This window comes from Lolium perenne, chromosome 5 (assembly GCF_019359855.2).
Source record: "Lolium perenne isolate Kyuss_39 chromosome 5, Kyuss_2.0, whole genome shotgun sequence".
In the NCBI taxonomy this organism is placed as follows: Eukaryota; Viridiplantae; Streptophyta; class Magnoliopsida; order Poales; family Poaceae; genus Lolium; species Lolium perenne.
Window position 1 is genome coordinate 225266158 of NC_067248.2, and position 22575 is coordinate 225288732.

At 46.7% G+C, this 22575-nt stretch overlaps 3 long non-coding RNA genes across 5 annotated transcripts; 2 read left to right on the top strand and 1 right to left on the bottom strand.

The window, feature by feature from the left end:
• Positions 1–667: 667 nt before the first annotated feature.
• LOC139831099 (uncharacterized) lies at positions 668–3746 on the bottom strand. 3 transcript variants are annotated; one of them, XR_011745591.1, is made up of 6 exons: positions 3523–3746; positions 3242–3435; positions 2421–2475; positions 2022–2120; positions 1337–1470; positions 668–977 (listed from the first exon to the last, which is right to left on the bottom strand). It is a non-coding gene; the product is annotated as an uncharacterized lncRNA (long non-coding RNA). The 3 variants fall into 3 exon arrangements; XR_011745592.1 differs by having other exon boundaries at positions 2022–2223; XR_011745589.1 differs by having other exon boundaries at positions 2022–2475.
• A 7601-nt stretch (positions 3747–11347) lies between these two features.
• Positions 11348–18572, top strand: LOC127302094 (uncharacterized). The gene is made up of 6 exons (XR_007852638.2): positions 11348–11718; positions 12775–12930; positions 13681–13880; positions 15272–15454; positions 17459–17728; positions 18154–18572. It is a non-coding gene; the product is annotated as an uncharacterized lncRNA (long non-coding RNA).
• A 905-nt stretch (positions 18573–19477) lies between these two features.
• On the top strand, positions 19478–21662 carry LOC139831100 (uncharacterized). The gene is made up of 3 exons (XR_011745594.1): positions 19478–19702; positions 20891–20955; positions 21063–21662. It is a non-coding gene; the product is annotated as an uncharacterized lncRNA (long non-coding RNA).
• Positions 21663–22575: the final 913 nt, after the last annotated feature.

The window sequence follows — 22575 nt, forward strand, 5'->3', positions numbered from 1 at the left end:
TAGTAGGGTCGATGGGTCAACCGGCGGCGTTGTGGTGGTGGAGGCGACGCCGGGAGGAATAAAGGAGCCTCAACTCAATCCCCATCGCGACGACGCCTTCCCTGGTGGCGTCGGAGAGCTGGAGGCCGTGTGTGCCCGTGGATCTGGCGTATCCATGGGAGTAGGGTTCCTCGGGGGGTCGGCATGGCGGCGGCGCCAACTCCCTTGTGGATTTTTTCCTTCGGCTTCGCCGTCATGACAGCGCTCACTCCAACGCCGCCATGGAGCTAGGGAGGATCTGTACAGGAGTTGCGCTAGCATCAAGGGCCAGTTCACTCCAGGGCCTACTGTCGCCGATGCGGGCTTGGTGGATGTGGATGGGCGGCGTCGCGGTTTTCCATCGACTCTGTCGATTGGCTCCGGCGGCGGCGCGACTCGGACAAGCTCAGGGCTCTCCCCGGCCGATGTTCCCCAAAGAAGGCAACTCCGCCGTGCTCGGTGGGTACGGTTAGAGGTCCACAAAGCAGCGGCGTCTGCGAGGGAGCTTCTCCGAGTCAAGGTTCGCTGGTTTCATCTCTTTCCCGTCCTGCGTTCTCAACGGCGGCGGTGAGGGAGATGCTCGATGGCGTTCTGCACAAAGATCTCAAGGGCCAATGTGTAATTTTCTTTTTGTGAGGTCTTTTGTGCAAAGTGTCGGAACAGCTGTTGTTCTGGAGTGTTCGTGTTGTTTCCACGTTGTAATCGGTTGCTAATATGAATGGACGCGTGGTACCTTCTCAAAAAATGTGCAATTCACGGTGGTTACAGAAGTGGTGCTGCTTGCTTGCTCCAAACACACTATATTGCAAAAGGAAAAAAAAAACTTCTGTAATAGCAGGCCGAGTCAAGACGCCATCAAATATCCTCACATCACCAGACAAGACTGCAAACTCAAATCAACCCGAGACGAGCCCCGCACCGCATGCCCCGTCAGCCTCCAAAGGACAGAGCAGATCCACCTGCAGATATATAACAACAACAAATTCAGACACTATACCTTCCACTTGGACCCACGGCTAGATATTGCAACTGAAAATACACAACCGACACTTGTTTTTCGCTCGTTTCAATCCACATTTAATAAGTCATAACAGGAGGTATATGCAAAACACCTACCACGAGCATACAAATGTAAAGCATTTAAGGTACACCTGGTGAGCATTTTCGAGCTTTTGTTAAAAGAAGCAGGGACGTTCTCTCCTTATTAAAACAATAAACCGATAAAACTAGCAGCATCGGGAAACAACTCAGCAAGAGGATGTAAAAGTCAAATCAACCCCCTGTTCATTTGCATCGTCTGGTTTAAGGGAGGCCTCACCGAAACTTTGATCGCAGGCACAACCTACTCCTTGGCACTCCATCGGTTGCAGGTGCCGGTGCCGGAGGCAAGCCGCGCGACATATCCTCTAGTCAGACCAAGGCGAGCCACATGAGGCTGGAAATGACAACCACCTGCAGATAACATAAATTTCAGGCACTATCCCTTGGGCTCGACACACAGCTATTGCAACTGGAAATACAAAAATGACTATCGACACTTGTTTATTCCTTTCAATCTAAATTTGATCAACCAAAACAGGGGGTATGCTATCCTACTTTGTGCATTTTTCAGCTACCAGCCTACACCTACAATCAAGCGTACATGCTAAATTTGCTTCCACGAGCCAAATTTATACCTGCCAACATACACAACATCATCATCCTAAAAGAGCCAAATAAATAGCATGCATAGATTTACTGCACACATACAGCGTCAATTCATACTCATCTATCCCGTAGAAATGTCGAGCATGCAAGGTACATCCAATGAGCATTTTCGAGCTTATGTTAAAACAACCGGGGAACCCAGGATTATTTCTCATTCAAATTAGAAACCGATAAAGCAAGCAGCATTTTCCAAGTCAGGAAACAATTCAACAAGAGCAAGTAAAAATCAACAAAAACAAGCCAACAAGCAGATGCCATTTGCGTCTTCTGGTTTAAGGGATGAACCAACAACTCACCAGAACTTCGGTAGCAGGCTTCGGAACACACTCCTTGCCACTACACATCAGTGGTAGGTACAGGTGCCCATCTTTGTCTTTCAGAAACAACATGTCACCCTGTTCGCACATACAGGCTACGCATGAGACATCGGCGTTAACAAATTCTTCATTCTTCAAACAAAAAAGGTAGCAGCTTCTTCTTCAAACGAGATGCTATAAGCTGCAGACGTGAAGACGGATATGCTACAATCATTGCTTCCTCGTCGCAAAGACTTATTCTTTAATAGATAAAAATTTAATTACAAAAAACTAGTGAGACACTAGCAGACCTGCCCCATATTATCAAATTGGCAGTGCAAATAATCATGTAATTAAACAGAGGCAGAAGGAAGAGAGTAGTGGGGGCATCAGGGCAACCTGACTTCATGTTGATGTGCCCGATCCTGCCGTAGCAGTACAAGAGGCGGTTGAGCTGTAAGGAGATAAATACTTGAGTGAACATTAATCCATAACACATCTGTCAAAATGGAAGCCCCTGGAATTGTCGGTTTCCACTTACTACAACAGATTATTAAAACTAACTTGATTAAGTCTGATTCAGTACACACAATAATTTCATTAGCTAGAACCAACAGAGTTGCAGCTAAATACAGGTAAAGTTTAGAGGCAGTTTCGAGAGGATTCAAGCATCCCAGATAATCATTATAAATCAACTTCATCATCAATTACACATGCCCAGAGCCATGCAATTACTAAAACATGAACGCACACTGCATCCACATACATGTTATGTTTAGAGGCAGTAGTCACTTTGAGGACATCCAGCAAAAATGTTAGGCAGTAGCTCAATGCATCTAAAAGCTATAAACTAATGGTCCGAAAATGAGCTGAGAAACAACATTGCTGATCATATATTAGTCCGAATAAATCATCAAGTATCAGGTGTATGCAACTGAAAGAAAGCCACTGGTAAAATCTCATGTACAAGGATGAATAACTGGCTTTAGATATGGTACTTCCACCTAGAAGCTAGCTGAGCATAGCCACTAGCACTAGATTAAAGGTGCCGTTGCAGCCAACTGATTTAAAATGATGCGGAACTGCATATTCATTTCTGACAGCAACAAGATTACACCAAGTAAATCTGGGCAATTGCAACCAAACAGAATCCCACGCCTCAATTTCCGTGATAGCATACACCACGTTAGAAAAGGAAGAAGTGGACCCGAGAAGCTCACCGGCGTGGGGCGTAGCAGAGGCCGAACGTCACGGCGGGTAGTCGAGGGGGCCGACCAAACCTGCCACCGCCCACAAGGCGCGGGAAGCCATGAACAGCAGTGCCGGAGACAGAACGGCTGGGCCGGACCCAGCTACTCTGTCATTTGCTTCGTGCCGGGTGTCCTCGGTCACTTCCACCCAAGGGATAGTAGGTCTACAAATTATGGCGCACTAATTAACAACTGGAGCACAGAAGAACAGGGGAAAAGAAACCGTTTGCCATCGTGGTCGACGTATATACCTCGAGCTGGAGAACGGGGGCACCTATTAGCCGAGCTTGCCGGGCTCCGCATGCCCAGACCGTCCCCCTTCTTCCCTTCTGCGCCGTCGTCCGCGTCCATGGCCAGATCCCGCATCGAGTCACCGGGGTCCAGCTCGCGCGGGGTTTTCCGGGAACAACGGCGCTGCTACGGATTTAGGGGAACAGCCGCCGGTTGGAGAAGAGGCACGGTCGGCGCGGACGGGAGCGACCGGCCGGCACGCCATGGAACGACCGTCCCTTCGGGATCCGCGGGGAAAGTTGCGGTCTTGGAGACGCTCGACCTCTACGGGGCGCCGAACCTTGGCGGCGGGTAGGTGGAGCGTCGGCTGCGAGGGAGGGTTCGGCGGTGGGAATTGGGGGAGGCGGCGAGAGATCAAGGAAAGATAGACAGAGAGCTCGAAAGCGGAGGGTGCGTCGCAGGGAAGGGTGGTGGTGGTCGGAGGTGGGGGAGACGGCGGCGGAGGAGCTGGAGGTGGCCGTCGGCTCGATTGGGTTTGGGTGGAGCGAAAGCGTTGAGTGGCCGTCGGCGTCGGGGGAGAGGGAGGAGTGGGCGCTGGAAGCTGCGGGTGGTGACTGCATCGGCCGTATAACCAGTTAACCACCCATCTCCACCTTTTGGCCCAACAATACAACAGTTTTCCAATTCATTCAAACATTTAGTGAATATATCATTTTTCCCGCCAAAACCACAAGTAAACGAGCTCTCTAGATCAGTAGTCGATGGCAGTGATCTTGATGAATGAGCGAGACATGCACTGAGAGCTGGAGATTAACTAGCTAAGTGATAAGGTATGGCCCACTTAATTAGCGGTGAAATGTCGTCCTTGGTTCGCGATTTTTTTTTTCTATTTTATGCGTGAATAGCATAAAACCCATCTTTATTTCATGCTACAAGATATTTAGGTTAAGGAAACTAGATAATGCCTACTTAGATTTTGCCGCTACACTTATAGCCATGAGTTTGACCTATACATGCAAATCTATTCCGTACTAGCTTTAGCAAAACTAAGTCAAACCACGAGTTTGACCATATTTTGTAGTTTTTAAATTAGTTTGTTCCATTTAGGGCCCTAGCTCCTGACTAACGCATGCACAAACTAGCCGATCTACGTTCACGCAGGTTAGGGGAAACACTTGTCTGCACTAGTCTCGGCTTGTTCCCGATCAATGCATGGACACGAGTAAGAGATCAATCCATCGAATTTATTTATACTCCCTTCGTACCATTGATTAAGGCGTAATTTTTTTCAACTTTTCTCCACAAAGTAGGCGACCCTTGTGGTTGGGGTCGAGGATGAGACAACCGCCAACGGGAGTGGTTGTTGGTGCTCGGGTCGCCTCCTGCCTTCTTCATCTGCCATGCGGTGGCTAAGCCCGCTTGTTCCTACATCCTAGAGGAATCCGGCGGATGTGTTGGCTAGGGTCATCGGTCGTGGGAGGAAATTGAAGGTGAGCGCTATCTTGGAGTTCCTCCTTGCCATCTTACCCACCGGAGAGCTATTCAGCCGAGACGGTGTCGCTCCGGCTCCTCACATTATCCTCCATCGAAGATGCAGCGCGGTAGTTGGTGTCGCTCCGCCTCCTCCCGATGTCCTCCATCTATTCGATGGAGGGAGACCTGTGGGTTTCGGCTGGCGTCGATGCCGAGAATAGCCGTTGGAGATCCACAAAGTGAAGGAGGCGGCCAACAATGTGTGGGATACGGCGGAGCAGGAGACACCCCTCAACCTCCTGCTTCTTCGTGGGTCCGACCATCCGGAGATGCCCACACCGGCAAACAAGACCTAAATAGCATTTATAATCTTTTTGCGTCGAATCTCCTAAATCGTTGTGCTCAGAAAATTATGTCTTGTTTACCGAAGCGGGGCTAGCTTAGATAGATTTGCATGCATTCTTACATAATATAGCTACGTACATTCATGCACCAAAGATGACCACTATCATGCCCATGCATGCAATTAGATATAGGTTACCTATAATTGCTCATTAATTATACACGCTATGCAGGTCTCGTTTCAAAAGGAGAAAAAACCCTAGCTTAGAGCACATATTATGGTAGCGTCGACCTGTGGAAGTGCACCATAGTTGAGGTCGTATTGTTGGCAAGCCTTGTTGAGGTCTAGTGAACGTTATCCAGCTTGATGTTTGATGGGGTAGTTGAATGTCAACATCATAGTGACACACCGAATCTTGCTCACTCACCATGAAGATCAACTTCATGCAATGCCATTATTCTTGTCGTCGTCCTCATCTTGGAGAGGGGAGATGGCGCTGAGGAGTGTGTGTAACGCTAACAGATCTAGCAAATATCTTTTGAGGAGAGAGGCATGCAATATCGTAAAGCTTGAGGTCATTGGATATCGATGGAAAAAGACACGTGATGTGCTTGTCGACAAAAGGGTTGCACATGATGAGACGGGATAATCTTATATATCCATGTTGTCCATTCCACGAGCAGGTGGGCACGATGACACGTGATGTCGTGATGCGCTTGGCGACCGAAAGGTTGCACAAAATCGACTTGACTAGCATAACCAAACTAGCGAAAAATAAAGGGTGGATTTTATTTGTCGAATCATTGTTTTATGCAAAAAAAAAAAAGAGTCCACTAACCCTTATGTTTTCTCTTTGCAATCTAGCATGTGGTACTGGGACATCGAGGGTGTGGCCGAAGCCAAAGTCGACGCCTAGGGTTTGGCCGACGCTTCGCTATCACCGTCGTGCCTATGTAGGATGTGGGCTTGGAGCTTCTCCTCATGACATCCTATGCGTGGACATGGGCCTCGCCATGCTCGTGCCTCTACGAAACCTTGGCCATCGTAGGTGCCGACTACCGAGTAGTGTCGGCATTGGGCCTTATTCTTGTTCGCCAACTCTAGTGACGGCCATGACCTTCGACCGAGATGACCAAGTGAAGTGGAGTGTGTTTCACGTCATGTACTCCACGGATAGCAAAGGGCGTCGATACCGACGGATGCCATACAACTAGATGATGGTGTGAGGGATGGGTGAGCCTCACAGGGAGCACCTTGATAGCCCTTCTTGTACTAAAGTGATGTCCAACATAAGAATGTTGGTAAATACATGATTTCCGTGAAGAAGAAAAAAGAGCAACCATAGAGGTCGCATGGACAAGTCAAAAATCAAGAAAGTGGAGTGTGTCGGTCACAGATAGACATCGAGGTGCGCGGTCGCTCTCTTGCAGTCATGACATATGCGAGGTGGTGGTATCACCGGTATGTGCATAGTTATTGGTTGTGGTGAAGTTGGCATTATAACTGGAGTAGCCTAGCTAGTTAGCGTATATGGGTGCCTACCGTCCATTGATGTTTTCTATAGTACGTGGGTACTCCCTCCAAAGCAAGAGGTTAACTTCCGCTAATTAGTGACATTAATTCTCTCACCTCTTCATTTTCTCTCGGCTGGGAGTAATTCGTGCGTGCTCTCGCTAAATACGAGGAGACCGTAGTACTATACTTTTTTCTCGTCGTATCTTTGTATAATTAATTAATTATTGTCACGGTATGCCCTCCTTTCGCGTCCGGCCAGATCGCACGGGCGAGGCGTTCGGACAGCAACGAGAGGCCCCCGCTCCCGTCGCCTCCCCGTGGGCGATCGGGCGCCCCCGTCCTCCCCACGCTCTCTCCCCTCCTCCCTCCTTCCCCTACCGCCGCCGCCGGCAAATCCCGGCGGTGCGACAATGGTGGTTCCTTCTCTCCCATGCGCTTGGGAGGCCCGACGGGCGGGCTCGACCGAGGCGGCGATGGAGGCGCCGGCTCCGGCCTAGGGCGGCGCGGATCCGTCGTGGGCGGCGGCGAGGCGGCGGTCACGGCGGTGGTGCCCGGCGCCTCCGTCAGCCGACGCTGCTGTGTCCCTGGTGGCGGCAGCCGATATGGGCCCGCATGCCTAGATGTTGGTCTGGCGGGCCCGGCCGATTCGGGTGGTTTTCTGTTGGTGCGCTGCACGCAGGGACCTCCTCTGCTACCATCCGTCGCGGCGGGTGTCGTGCTCGGACTGGACCGACGGCGCTGGTTTTGGCGATCTGCCTGCTCGGGCTTGTCGGAGCTCGGTTGAGCTTTCGGCGGTGGGGCATCGTTGGGGCAACGTCCCCACGTACTGCAGTCGGTCGGGCGACGTCCTTGCAAGCTACCTGGGACGAGGTCCTTGGGCTGGCTCAGTACTGCAGCTACTCCGGCGGCTGCGGTCTGTTCTCCCTCCGACCAATTTGGTCGTGCTTGTGCAGGTGTGCTCGCACCGCTGGGGATGGTGGACATCGTGGTGCCGCCAATCTAGGATCTTGGACGTCTAGATCTGGGTCTGGCCGAAACCTCTGTCAGCCAGCACGTGTCTTTCCTGCGGATGAGTCGAGTTGGGGCTAGCTCATAGTGCGACTTAGGTTGGAGCGCGACAGTGATCTCCGCCTTGTTCGTTCTACGTCCTCGCGACGACGACGTCCGGATTTTCTATCTAGGTTTGGACCTCGGCGAAAGAAGCGCATGGCTCTGGCCTGTGCCGGCGACGGTGTCACCTGCGGGTGTCGTTCCCTTGTTGAAGGTGTCCCGATGATGGCCCTCCTGTTTTAAATGATGGACTCCATCCCTCCGCCTCAATCTGCTCCTCTTGGAGGCCTCGCTTCGTGTAAGCTTCTCTGGTAGTGTCTTGCGGAGCACCGTATGACCTCTCTCTGGTGACGTAGCCCTCTCGCAACGTCGTCCTGGCAGCTTTTACACGGTTTGTTGCGGTAGCTGATTTCCTACCTACCGCCTTGGGGGGCTTTGCTAGGTCAGCGTCTGGTCGTAGCTCTTGCAGGTGTGCCTATCCCAACGCGGGGGGGGGGGGGGGGGGGGTGATGTTGTGTGTTTGGTCTGGACCTAACCCGAGCTCCATGGGTGGTGGTTCTCGGGTCTGGGTGAAAACTTTGCAGGTCCTTCTCTGCCGATGCCGATGACGCATTCTTGCGCCATTCACCTTCTTGGAGGCGTCGCCGCAAGACCCTCCCTTCTTTGGTTCCTCAAGCTCTGCTAGGTGGCCGGCCCGTCGTTGAGTCCCCCCTTGAGTTCTAGTCTTGGTGCGGTGGAGGTTTGTTGGCGTGGATACGGTCGCGATCGCTCCGGTGCAATAAAAGACAAGGTTCCCTCTTTATGGATCATATGTTGGTAAATACATGATTTCCGTGAAGAAGAAAAAAGAGCAACCATAGAGTTCGTATGGACAAGTGAAAAATCAAGAAAGTGGAGTGTGTCGGCCTCGTGGCAGATAGGCATCGAGGTGCGCGGTCGTTCTCTTAGAGCAATTCCAATAGTGTAGCCAGCTGCTGGCTATAAGTTAAGTGCCATGTCATCTATAGCCAACTTAGAGCCAACATATACAATAGTGAGCTATAAAAATGTAGTACTTAATCAATGTGTGGCCCACCTTTCACTCTCACAAAGTGCCTAGGAGCACGTGCTAGAGCTGGCTCTTGCATAAGAGCCCACTCTCCTTCTCTCTCCTCCTCTCTCTCCTCCAACTAAGCAATAATATACTATTTTAATCCTTATAGCCAGCTGACTAGGACTTATTGTACTTGCTCTTAGTCATGGGATATGCGGTGGTGGTATCACCGGTATGTGCATAGTTATTGGTTGTGGTGAAGTTGGCATTGTAACTGGAGTAGCCTAGCTAGTTGGCGTATATGGGTACCTACCGTTCATTGATGTTTTTTTGTACGTGGGTACTCACTTCAAAGCCTAGCTATAGCTAGTTGGCGTATATGGGTACCTACCGTCCATTGATGTTGTACGTGGGTACTCCCTCCAAAGCAAGAGGTTTACCTTCCGCTAATTAGTGACATTAATTCTCTCACCCCTTCATTTTCTCTCCGTAGGAGTAATTTGGGCGTGCTCTCCCTAAATACGAGGAGACGGTAGTACTATACCTTTTTTTCTCCCCGTAATTAAATTAATTACTGTCACGGTATGCGCCCTCCGTTCGTGTCCAACCAGATTACTATCCAACGCCCGCTCTCCTCCTCAATCCCCATTCTTCTCGTTTCTACCCACCGCTCGGTGTTGTTCCCTGCTGGCAAACCCACCCTCGCAGCTCGCCGGCGCAGTACTGCAGCTACTCCGGTGGCTACGGTATGTTCTCCCTCCGGCCAATTTTTTGGTCGTGCTTGTGCAGGTATGCTCGCGCGGCGGGGATGGTGGACATCGTGGTGCCGCCAATCTAGGATCTTGGACGTCTAGATGCGGGTCTGGCCGAAACCTCTGCCAGCCAGCACGTATATTTCCTGCGGATGAGTCGAGTTGGGGCTAGCTCATAGTGCAACTTAGGTTGGAGGCGCGGCAGTGATCTCCGCCTTGTTCGCTCTACGTCCTCGCGACGACCTCCGGATTTTCTATCTAGGTTTGGACCTCGGCGAAAGCAGCGCATGGCTCTGGCCTATGTCGGCGAAGACGTCACCTGCGGATGTCGTTCCCTTGTTGAAGGCGTCCCGATGATGGACCTCCTGTTTTAAATGATGGACTCCATCCCTCCGCCTCAATCTGCTCCTCTTGGAGGCCTCGCTTCGTGTAAGCTTCTCTGGTAGTGTCTTGTGGAGCACCGTGTGACCTCTCGCTGGTGTCGCAGCCCTCTCGCAACGTCGGCCTAGCTGCTTTTACACGTTTTGCTGCGGTAGCTGATTTCCTACCTAGCGCCTTGGGGGGCTTTGCTAGGTCGGCGTCTGGTCGTAGCTCTTGCAGGTGTGCCTATCCCAACGCCAGGGGATGATGTTGTGTGTTTGGTGCGGACCTATCCCGAGCTCCATTGGTGGTGGTTCTCGGGTGCAGGTGAAAACTTTGCGGGTCCTTCTCTACCGACGACGATGACGCATTCTTGCGCCATTCACGTTCTTGGAGGCGTCGCCGCAAGACCCTCCCTCTTTTGGTTCCTCAAGCTCTACTAGGTGGCCAGCCCGTCGTTGAGTCCACCCCTTGAGTTCTAGTCTTGGTGCGGTGGAGGTTTGTTGGCGTGGATACGGTCGCGATCGCTCCGGTTCAGTAAAAGACAAGGCTCCCTCTACATGGATCATATGGCGCTTCGGCTTGCTTTTCTGTGTTGCCTTTTGTTGTGGTTTGGGTTGTGCGTTTGGCGCGTGTGTGTTATAACTCTTGGTGTAACTCCTAGCCGGTTGATGGCTTTGTTAATTCAAAACCGGACTCATTTCGAGCCTTTCGTGTAACAAAATATATGATTTCTGTGAAGAAGAAAAAAGAGCAACCATAGAGTTAGTATGGACAAGTGAAAAATCAAGAAAGTGGAGTGTGTCGGTCTCATCGCAGATAGACATCGAGCTGCGCGGTGGCTCTCTTGGAGTCATGGCATATGCAGGTGGTGGTATCACCGGTATGTGCATAGTTATTGGTTGTGGTGAAGTCGGCATTGTAACTGGAGTAGCCTAGCTAGTTGGCGTATATGGGTACCTACCGTCCATTGATGTTTTCTGTACGTGGGTACTCCCTCCAAAGTAAGAGGTTTAACTTCCGCTAATTAGTGATATTAATTCTCTCACCTCTTCATTTTCTCTCGGCTGGAAGTAATTCGTGCGTGCTCTCCTAAATACGAGGAGACGGTAGTACTATACTTTTTTTTCTCGCCGTAATACTGTATAATTAATTAATTACTGTTACGGTATGCCCTCCGTTCTCGTCCATCCAGATTGCACGATTACTATACCAGCGACCCAACACCAAAGGAAACATGCCGCTCGCCTCCTCAATCCCCATTCTTCTCGTTTCTACCCACCGCCCCGTCTTGTTCGCCGCCGGCAAACCCACCCTCGCCGCTCGCCGGCGCCCCAACCACCCAGTCCCCTCCACGCCGGTCACCCCACCTACTCAATCCCCTCCGCCCGCAGATCGGCCCACCTGATTCCCCGCGCCTCCGCAAAACCTTAGAGCATCGAGGACCTCCGCCCGGTCCTGGCCCTCACCGTTCGGAGCAAGGAGCGGCTGGAGCTGGGCGGACGAAGACGCACACGAGGAGGAGGGGACGACCTCTTCTCTTCACCGCCTCTGCCCCCACCAGTAGTCCTCGCCCATGGCCATGGCCCCATCCGCCGTTCTGCTGCGCCGAGCTCCTACTCCCGGTGGCCACGAGGTCCGGTATGATCAGGCGGCAAACGCTCCAAGGTCCAAGATGAGTAAGCACAAGGTAAAGATCTAATCTTTTTTTTTTTTTGGATACATCCAAATTTTGACAAAACTTAGACACCCTTTTACGTACAGTACCGTCCTGAATAAACATGTTGGATCCGGTGATAACTGTACAGCAGCAGGGTTTCCATTTATCCGGCCAGTTGGAGTGCTCTAATACAAGTTGTCACAAGTTGACTAACTCCGAGGCTTTACTGAACATTACAGTGGCACTGCTTGAACATTGTGCCATTTACAAAATGTCAAATGGGCCGTAATGAAGATAACCTTTGCATTATCACTCCGAAAATGCAAGGCATTGGAATGGATACTTACGTCCTCATGTTCGGCTCATGAAATGATTTTTGTTCCAGTGCAGTAAACCGGTAACATTGCTTGCTCAGTCCTTGTAACATTGTAAAAGTTGGAGGGGTGGGGATTAGTAATAATTGAAAGTCTCGTACTTGACCTTACCTGTAAATTTGAATCATGTTGGTAGACAATATTCCCAGAATTAGTAAATTTGGCAATACTTGATCAGTCCATGATGAATCATACTGTTATCATGGCTCATGCCCTCCTTGCTAGTGGCTCAATACAAATCACTAATCTTAGCATTTTTGGTGTGGTAAGAACTACTGGTATTATGTTGTTGATTTATGTGCCTTTATAGCCTGTAGGAACATTCAGATGTTTCTCTTATTTGCCTTTATGATGTAAGCAAACTAAATTTAGGCACGTTTTGAATGCTCATTTGCATTCTCCTATTTGCTTTTATGTTAATCAATCTCCAAGTTCGTAACGTGAACAAGGATGCTGAGCTACTGTTAAAGATCTTGCAGAAATAAGCAAGTTTATTCCTAGTTGAGTTAGAAAAGGAAAGTCTTCAGGTTCAGTCTTCAAGAGCTATAGCAATGCGAAGATCCTTCGATCTAGCTTCGTGTTTACATCTACCTTGTTATGTACTCAATGAGATATTGTTACCGTTCAGCGGACTATAAGCTACTTTGTTCTTGTGTTGTGTTCGTTACAAATTTCTGTTGTTGCGGCATTGACGGAAAAGTTACATGTGCAGGGAGCTCACCTTCTGAGTCCATACCGCTTTCGGAGCAATGCTGGAGCTGGGTCAAGAGAGCAAGCGTTGCTGGTTCGAGGCTGAGTCTTGAGTGTGACCTACCTGGGAGAAGTAAGGCATCGCTAGGTATCGACGTATCGTTTCGCGCGTGCCGTGGTAAGTACAGAACCGTGGATTACACTTTGTCGTGCATGTGTTAAAACAAAGGAAATAACAATTCAGTTGGCGTGCATGGTGGTGTGATAAGAGTAAGTTATCTTCATGGCATGTAGAGTTAATGTACTCATGCATTTTTCTCCAGGCCCCTAAATGTGGTCAAAGACTGAAGGGTTTGGTCTCATTATGTAGATTCGTGTGTGCAAATCCCGCTGGTTACAGTCATACAGATGGTCATCCGCTGTGTGTTCTTGCAAAATGCAAGTAATTGCTTAGGAATTCCATAAGAAAATCTTGCTAGGAAAATTTTGTGAAATTGTAGGCACGTGCGGATATTTGTACATTCTTTCAAGTATGTACCATAACTTGTATAGCACTAGTGGCTTGCCATTTCGTTGATGATCCACTCTTCTTTTACAGTGGGTTTCCACCAAATATGCATATTTTGTGCTTTTTATATTTCCCTTAGTATAGGATATGTAAGTTGATCCATGGGACCAGGTGTCCTTTTTATGGATGATTTGGCTTTTTAATGGAATGATAGGATATGCTTACCCTCTGCCATGGATATGTGTTGCATTGCTCTTCTCCAATTTATGATTTCCTAGTGGTTTTTTTGTTCATCTCGTGCTTGCCATGGATGTATTCTCTTCCCTTTTCTGTTGCACTTGCTTGGCCATGAATTCTTGCTCACATGGTCACACCTGCTGGCTGCCGCCACTGATTTCTCACATTGCTCACATTGGCCAGGTGTGCCACCGATGCGACAAAGAAGCTGACCTGTTGCTGCTCTCCTCCGATGATAATGGCAACAATGTGTTGTTGCTAACCGGCCAACCTACTGTTGGATTGAGTTACACATTAAAGGCAGTGACATCTGCTCCTGCTGCTGGCTATGTCCCTCACATGCTGCCACAGCCAGCCAGCCACTACTCTGACATGCCGTTGAGGTCTCTCTTCCCCCTCCCCTCCTACTCCAACATGTATTTTTGCTTAATCTTGTTTCTTTTCTCCTGTTGACAGTACATGGTGTGGAATGGATCTAAACATGTTGTGCGAATGGGCAGTGGTAGTATAGGCAATGGATGTTGCTATTTTTTATTTGATTTGTTTGCTGCTTATCATACATCAACAGTGCTCAAACTTGTATATTTTCAGGTTCAGAGCATATAGGAATTAGTTAGTAATTCCGTAAGAAAATCTCGCTAGGATTTTTTTTTAAATGGTAGGAAAGTGTGGATGTATGTACATGTCTGCACAACAGAAAAGAAACACTTGTCTTGCACGTGTTTTCTCTAGTTTTCATAACATATTTTGCATTTTGCTAATTATCAGTTGGGTTTTTCTTATAGGATAACATTTTAAGTTGATTGAATGATTGTCTGGTGCTTATTGATGCATGTACTGTTATTTTGTGATTAAACAAACACAATGCTCCTGCCTTATAAATATGAATTATGTTGTTGCCTTCTCATTGATGCATGTTCTCCTGCTGCCGTTCTTTGCGCTTAAATGAACTGCTCTGAAATGATTGGTAGATACATGCACTGCTAGATAGATACTTGAAATGCTCTGTTTTAATAAGAAATAAATTTATCTTGAGGGCTTGGTTTAGTTGACTTAATCAATACAACAACAACAACAAAGCCTTTTTCCCAAGCAAGTTGGGTGGGCTAGATATGAAACCCAATGGAAACATAAGGAAACCAAAACAAATAGAGAGAAGAATACAAGTAAACTAAGATTCCAGCAAATGGATCGTTGATTTCCATGCGGTCCTATCAAGAGCTAAATCTGTAGGGAGATTCCAATCCAAGTCTTTTTTTACCCCCTCCACCCATGTCAACTTTGGTCGTCCTCTGCCCCTCCTTGTATTTTCCATTATTAATTGGTGCTTATGGATGCCTTTGTTGGATATGACCAAACCACCTTAGTCGGTGTTGGACTAGCTTCTCGTCGACCGGTGCCACCCCTAGCCTATTCCGTATTACATCGTTTCTAATCCGGTTCTTCCTTGTATGGCCACACATCAACCGTAGCATGCACATCTCCGCAACACTCATCTGTTGGATGTGTTGTCTTTTGGTGGGCCACCATTCTGCTCCGCCTAGCATCGTCGGTCTGATTGTTGTCCTATAGAACTTACCTTTTAGATGACTTAATCAATGTCAACCTTAAACCTGATACTTTTTTGATGAACCTAGAGCTTGAGTTCTTGATGATTTGACTTTTGATATTGCTATATCGGGGTTGGTTCTGTACTAGATCTCGAAAATGGTATGTTGTTTTGTGATTCAATACAATGTGACCTTACAGATGTTTGATTACTAACGTTTTGCAGCTACCTATGGCTGCGGCTTCTTGTGCTGCGGCCTACCGAAACCTGGGGCTTCTGGCTCGGCATCGATGAAAGATGTGGGGCGCTGCTGGTGTCGCCAGAGAGGATGCCACCGTCCTCGCATCCTGCTGCTAGGCGTCCAGGATAGACACGCTAGATTCCATCACCCTCAACTAGGGCGACGAGGTAATCCCACTCTCCAACCATGCTGGATTACTATGTATGGTGTCTGCAAATGGTGATTCGTAAGCAAATCGCGCTAGCAAAAATTTCATGTCTTGAGGTAAGTGTGGATGTATGTACATGTTTCTTCTACACAAGGAATCGTTGCCCAGAGTTTGCACATGGTTTCTCTTATTTGCGGAAGCTGTGTAGAAAATTATTGGCCTTTACCTTTGTGTTGTCACCTGTGCCCCTTCGTATTTTATCATTGATGTGGTCATCTCAGTTTTTTACATCAAGCGATTCGTACTTTCTCTGGGAGTTCAATGAGAGATCAAGACTTTCTGTGCCATGTTCTTTGCCATACACTTCATTGCAATCACAACCTTTTGCCTCTGACCCTGCATAAGAAGAATCCGAATGTTTCTTGTTTTATGGAAAATCTGGGGCACTTAGTTTTGTTTGCCTACCAATTAATCATTTCAATGAAATGAAGTTGGTGACAGAGGTCTGGGGCACTCGTAGGTGTCCAGGATAGACACGCTAGATGCCATCACCATCAACTAGGGTGACGAGGTAATCCCACTCTCCAACCATGCTGTATTACTATGTATGGTTGTCTGCAAATGGTGATCTGTAAGCAAATCATGCTAGCAAAATTTCAAGTCTTGAGGAAAGTGTGGATGTATGTATATGTTTGCGCAACACAAGGAAGCGTTTGTCCGGAATTTGCACATGTTTTCTATAATTTGCAGAAGCCGTGTAGACAACTATTGGCTTTGCCTTTGTTTTGTCACCTGTGCCCCTTCGTATTTTATCTATGATGTGGTTGTCTTGTTTTTTACATCAAGCTTTTGGTACTTTCTGTGGATGTTTATTGAGAGCTCGGATTACTTATGTTCCTCCTGGCATGAACCATAAATTTTAAGATATGCACTTTCGAATTGTCTGTAAATTTTAGTTGTTCTTTGACTGTTTTACGGGTTGATTTTCATGCCATTTTTAAGCATTCTTCCTTGGCTACTTAATCACAAGGTCTTTTTTTTTTATTGTGGCTTCCATTTTCCTTCCCATATGCTTTGATGCTTTCGCAACCTTTTGCCTCTAACCCTGCATAAGAAGAAACCGGATGCTTGTTTGTTTTATGGAAAATCTGGGACACGTAATTGAGTGCATACCACCAATCATTTCAATGAAATGAAGTTGGTGACAGAGGTCTGGTGGTACTGATGCAAGTTGAGATATGCCAGGGTCAAAACTACCATGGCAATTTTTGTTATAGGATAGCCTTACTAGAAATTTTCGTGTCACTTGCAAGGATTATGAGTCGCTCGACTTGTCGCGGCTTGTTTGGCCTCTCGCAACCTCACTGGTGAACAACCTGGAGCGACATGACTAGTTGAATTTGTCGATCGACAAGTTAACTAGTCTCTGTTTTTGAGTCGAGCGATTAGTTCTGGGCTGGGACAAAAAGGCCTTCCTGTGACAAAAAGGCCCCTCAACAGCGAAACAGACCCCTCCTACCCAGCGTCCCAGCCGTCTTTCCTCTGGCAACCCTTCCCCTTGCGCTGCCTCTCACCTGGCAGCCACCAGCTCGCCCATGCCATCACAGAAGTGGAGACCCTGCCCACTGGACGCAACAGTATCAGGCTGCTCGCAACTCCCCTATGCCATAAATATATTGTAGTATACTACTATTAGTAGCCTATTTACTTAGTGTTTTTTTAGTAGTTACAACTCGACTACATGTCGGCAAGTCTAGCGCTAGTCAAGACTAGTCACGACTAGTCTGTGAGTCGGTACCCCAGCGACAAATTGCGACACAACGACTCGTAATCCTTGGTCACTTGCTGATTCTTTGATTCCCGTCTTGATGGCTGGCCTGGCATAGTGTTTTTTGTTTGTGTGCCAGTTTCCACCTCTGACTAGGACTACTATCACATTCTGCACCTGGTGATGTTTTTGATCTTGTTCTCTTTTCCTTTTGGTAACTCATGACATGTCTTTATTGTTGTTTGTTTCCTGTAGATCAATACCGTGTATTCACTTTACTAATCTTATTGGTGATGAGGGCTACGAGTGATGATACTAGCATTTTCATGTCAAGTGGGGTATGAGATCCTGTAATTTTTCCAATGGGATGTATGAGATCAATATGTCAGTTAGTTAATGGTCTTCATCTTCCTTCTACTCGTATATATGTCGTTCTTGCTCTGGTTTGATGGTGGTGGTGTGCTATGAATTGAAGGCACATCTGACACGTCATCGATTTTGCTCGTCGAGAAGACAAGCTCGACAGTAAGTTCTGGGTGCATTCCTCCGTTCTGTTTAGAAGCTATATTTAGACATCTCGAGTGTGAATTGTATTGATCTCATTCCATGAAAATACATCCTCATCAATTTAGTCGCAGACAAGATGGTAGCAATTCCATGCACGCAAATGTGGTAAGAGATTGTCATCTTTTTCATTGTGACGGGATTGTAATCAGATGATAGCTACATAGGCTGGATCCATCAACCTACTTTTTTTTTTGCTTTGGAGAAAATTCATGATCCACCAAGCTGCTAGTGTTCACCAGATCGTGACCCCATTTTCTTAAATCTAGTTTAGCTAGTTAGTACACGAGATTGTAATCAGATCTGATCGGATCAGAACGCTGGCTTTTATTATGTTTATGTATCTGGCTAGGAATTAACCGGTGGTGGTCTGTTTTGGATTTCAGATGAAGGAGAAAAAGAAGATGGTTCCAGCCACCAACGAAAACCGTACCCAGATTTTCACAAGTGAACTACTAGTCTTGATGGTTTGGGCATGCCATATGTATCCTGGAAGTTTCAGTGTAGCTAGCTGTGTATCCTGGAAGCTACGTGGCGTAGTGATGTGGCTGACGGATTTTTCCTGGAAGTTTCAGGGTAGCTAGCTGTGTATTGTTAGCTCTCCAAGACTTAATATTTTTTGATGGCTAGCTGATGTTATTTTGAGATAAAACAGGGTAGCTAGTTGTGTGTGTGTCGTGTTGGTTCTTGTGATTGTATCAATCCGTGGACCTTTCATCGATGTGTAGCTTGTCTGATTCATTTTTTACTTTGGTTGACAATGTAACTCTGAATGTGTTGTAATTTTTCCTTGTTGATATATTTAGTAGGTGATGTAGCTGTTAGATTCAAAAAGGGTTCTTTCTATTAGATTCAAAAGTTTAATAACTATTCCTGATATTGTACTTGTGGAATGCTAGAGATGTAAAGAAAGGACAATTGGTGTAGACTATCATGAGCTGATTGTTTTTTTAGCCCATCATCTTTTCTCATATTGCTCTAGTTTGTTTGTACTGGCTAACTAATAAAATTAGTGGTTAATTAACAACTTGTATCCCCCATTTTAGCATTGTTGTTATTTCTAGCAATATGATATTGTGGTGTGCTTTCATGCTCCGTTAGATCATGTGTTTTTTGAAAATGGTTGTAGTCCATGTTTCCACTATAGGTTCAACTTTGATCGGTATGTAATTCATATTGAAATATCCAAAGCAATTTATAATAGTGAACAGATGGAGTAGTAGATATTCATATTGAAATATCCAAAGCAATTTATAATAGTGAACAGATGGAGTAGTAGATTGCTTGAAAAATGAACCACACGAGTAAATTCTTCGTGGAATTGCGCTAGAGAGTAAAAGAAGGTAAATTGAGCTATGTGTGTATAAATTGAGCTTTACGGGTTAGGGTACTACTTCTGTGTAGAATCCTTTAATTTTTCAGAGAGGCCCCGTAGTTACACATGCAGTGCTCCATAATTATAAGATCTGGTGGCGCACATTTAATAGGTACCATTGGGAATGCCATAGCGCTCCTAGAAATTTGTAACGTTCTCCTACATGGAATGGAAGGAATCAATTATTAAGAGCAACCGGTGGAAGAGGAAAAAATGGGGGACTCCATGTCAACGATCCATGTGACAATGCACCGCTACCGTCCATCTTGGTGAGAGCTCTCCTTCCCAACAACCAGTGCAAAGAGAAAACCCAAAATTCTCCATTCCCTTGAAACCAGGCCTATTTATATGAGCCCATTGCCACTAAGCCGCGTGCGGTATCGTGTGTGACTTGTGACTTTGGACTTTGGTGAGGAGAGGAGAGGAGAGGGTGTGGCACTCCGGATCACTTGGGCGGTGGAGGCGAGACGAGCATCATCGTCAACTTACCTGGAAGAGGCGATGCGTGGCGTGGCATCGTCGTCGATTCCGGCAAGCAGATGTTCTCCGGATTTCACCAGGTAATGCTTCATCGCAATTCCGTATTTTTGAAGCACTGCACGGCCGAATCGCAAATCCTGGAGCTGCTCAACTTTATTTCCTAGTAGGCATCCTCGATTGATGGATTCAAAGGAAAACGACAGTCTGGTTCGTACTAGATACGGTCGTCTAGACGTCTACTCGTGAAAGCATAGTTAAGCCCATGAGCATATTGCTGTTCTAATTTAGCGGCAGATCAACCAACTAAACTAAGCAACAAGATGAGGGTGATGTACTTCCACCCTTTTCATAGGAATCGTACTTCATGTTGTACTCTGCTACTGCTAACTACTAAGTCAAGGCTTTGTCATCAGACCCAATAATTCATCCCGTGCGTTCTCGTCTGTCCGGATCTAAGCAGGAGATGTATAATCTCATTGCACCTGTACAAAGGATGGTAATCGGATAACGATAGGTTTAGTCCCAAATAGATAAATGGTACCGCCTTGATACGACTCGACGAAGGGTGCAAACTGCTAACAAACGGCAAGGTCGTCGCCCCGTTGCAGCTGGGCGGGGATGATGGAGCAAACCACAACTGCAAGTCTACAACAGTCGAGTCCAGTTAAAAGTTGGCGCCTACAAAAGTAGAAAAGATGCCGTCGCCACCACTACATACGCCGCATGATTCCGGGATACAATCTACTGCAATCGCTGTGGAACCTTGGGGATCCTACATGTGAAAAGGTCTGTAGATTCTGCGCAGAACGATCTTCTTTGATGTGCTCCATGGTAGGAGGGCTACTCTTTCTGAGATAATGAGAACCAAAGAAGCCCTTTTTCTTTCTGAATAGCACAAGCATGATAATGTGCAGTCAGTATAACGTGCAAAAATGTATCTTCAGCGACGGAGTCGTTTGAAAAAAGTATGACGTGAGAAAATAAATAATATGTGTAACAGGGACAACAAGCAGATAAAGCCTGGCTCTGGAAGTCCCAACTTCCAACCCTTCCAGTCCCAACTTCCAACCCTTAAGAAAAAATCATTAAAGAATAAAAAAGGTAATGCAACAAAGAATGAAGTACCGCGAGCATATCTACAAATAATAAGTATATGGTTTCCTACAAATACTAAAGTACACATCGAAACATATTCTATAGCAAATTTTGCAGACTTTAAAAACTATTTATCTATAACCTATCTTCATGTTGCAATTGTACTTATGCAGATATCTTGAACAGCCAGATCATACTTTCACAACTACATACCTACCTGTGCTATTTTTTTGCCGCAGTAAGCATTCATCCCACAATCCATGAGTTTCTGGTAAAAACTATCTTAATCCACCAAAACAATGTCTTGTACAGCCACGCTTAAATAATCGGACTTTTCTTGTGCAGGTTCAAAGCACCATGGAAACATCGTCCTGGATGGAGAAACGGCTGCCTTGCGGCGCTATTGTGTTAGAATTCCCTGCTTTTTTCTCTCATTGCATGCGTTGGAATGCTTCGTAGCTCAGTTGATTCCCCATGGTTTCAGTCTTCATCCTAGGACTCACTCAATCAGCAGAAAGAGAACTTCAAAAAAAAAAAAAAAAAAAAAATCCACCGCCTGATCACCGGCCTAAGTTTGAGGAAGAAGATTACAAGTTTATGGCGTGGGGAGAAGACAAAAGGTTCAGCACCCGTGCGGCGTACATGATGCTCTCTCCAAATGGGGTTGGCTCTCAAAAGTCAATGTCGCTTATTTATGAATAAGATCATCGGCTGGTTGTATTAATCCATTTTCAGACTGCAGTCAAATAAGAGTATAACATTGTAAAAGAAGCAATCCAGCACAAGATGATTCAGGGGTCCACTAACATCCAGCGTTGGAGTTGCTGTGAGGTTTCGCACTACTCAGACATAGTTCCACTGTTCCACCTTACCCTTCCTAGGACTGTTGTCAACTTTCCCTTCCCACTACTAACAGGTATAATGCAAGTCAACTGTTTTTCTTCATTGGCCAGTGCTCTTCTCTGAAAAAACACCACGTTTTTCTTCATTGGCAGCCCTTCGTGCAAATTCAATCTGAAATAGAAAAATGTATCGGACAAATGTATGTTAGCCGTGTTTTAGTCTTTGCTTGCAAGGAGCACATACCTCAATTCTGCATGACATCATATGTTCTTCGGAACTGGAGGAGCGCATATGATATAGATGAGTTGCAGTGCCTCCAACATAACTCTTAGAAAAAGGAAAACAAATAATAATGATAAAGTGTAATTGGCATGTCAAAACAATTGAAGTAGTTATTTTGGAAGAAATCCAGCACAAGCTGATTCAGGAATCCACTGCCATTCAGAGTTAGAGTTGCTGTGTGATTTTTGGCACTGCTCAGACATAGTTCCAGTGTTCCACTTCCACCTTACCCTGTTGTCAACTTTCCCTTCCCACTACCAACAGGTATAATGTGAGCCAATTGCAGAATATCCATCTATCATAGGACTTCCTTTCGACTTGACCCTTTCAGAGTTTTGACTACTCACCCATGACTAGTATAACACGAGGCAACATAGCTATCATCCTTGTTGGAACCTGATATAACAAGATATGACCATCTTCTTCAAAAACACTGTTGAGGACAAAATCAAAGAACAAGTTACTGCAGACATGAAACAATCCAGTTCCTGTGTCATGGGTCAACCTGAATGATAGATCAGCTACGCTTAAATAAGCAGACTTTTCTTGTGCAGATTCAAAGTGGCATGGAAACATCGTCCTGGATGGAGAAACGGCTGCCTTGCGGCGCTATTGTGTCAGAGTTCCCTTCTCTTTTCTCTCATCACATGTGTCTGAATGATTCATGGCTCAGTTGATTCCCCATGGTTTCAGATTTCATCCTGGGACTCGCTCAATCAGCAGAAAGAGAACT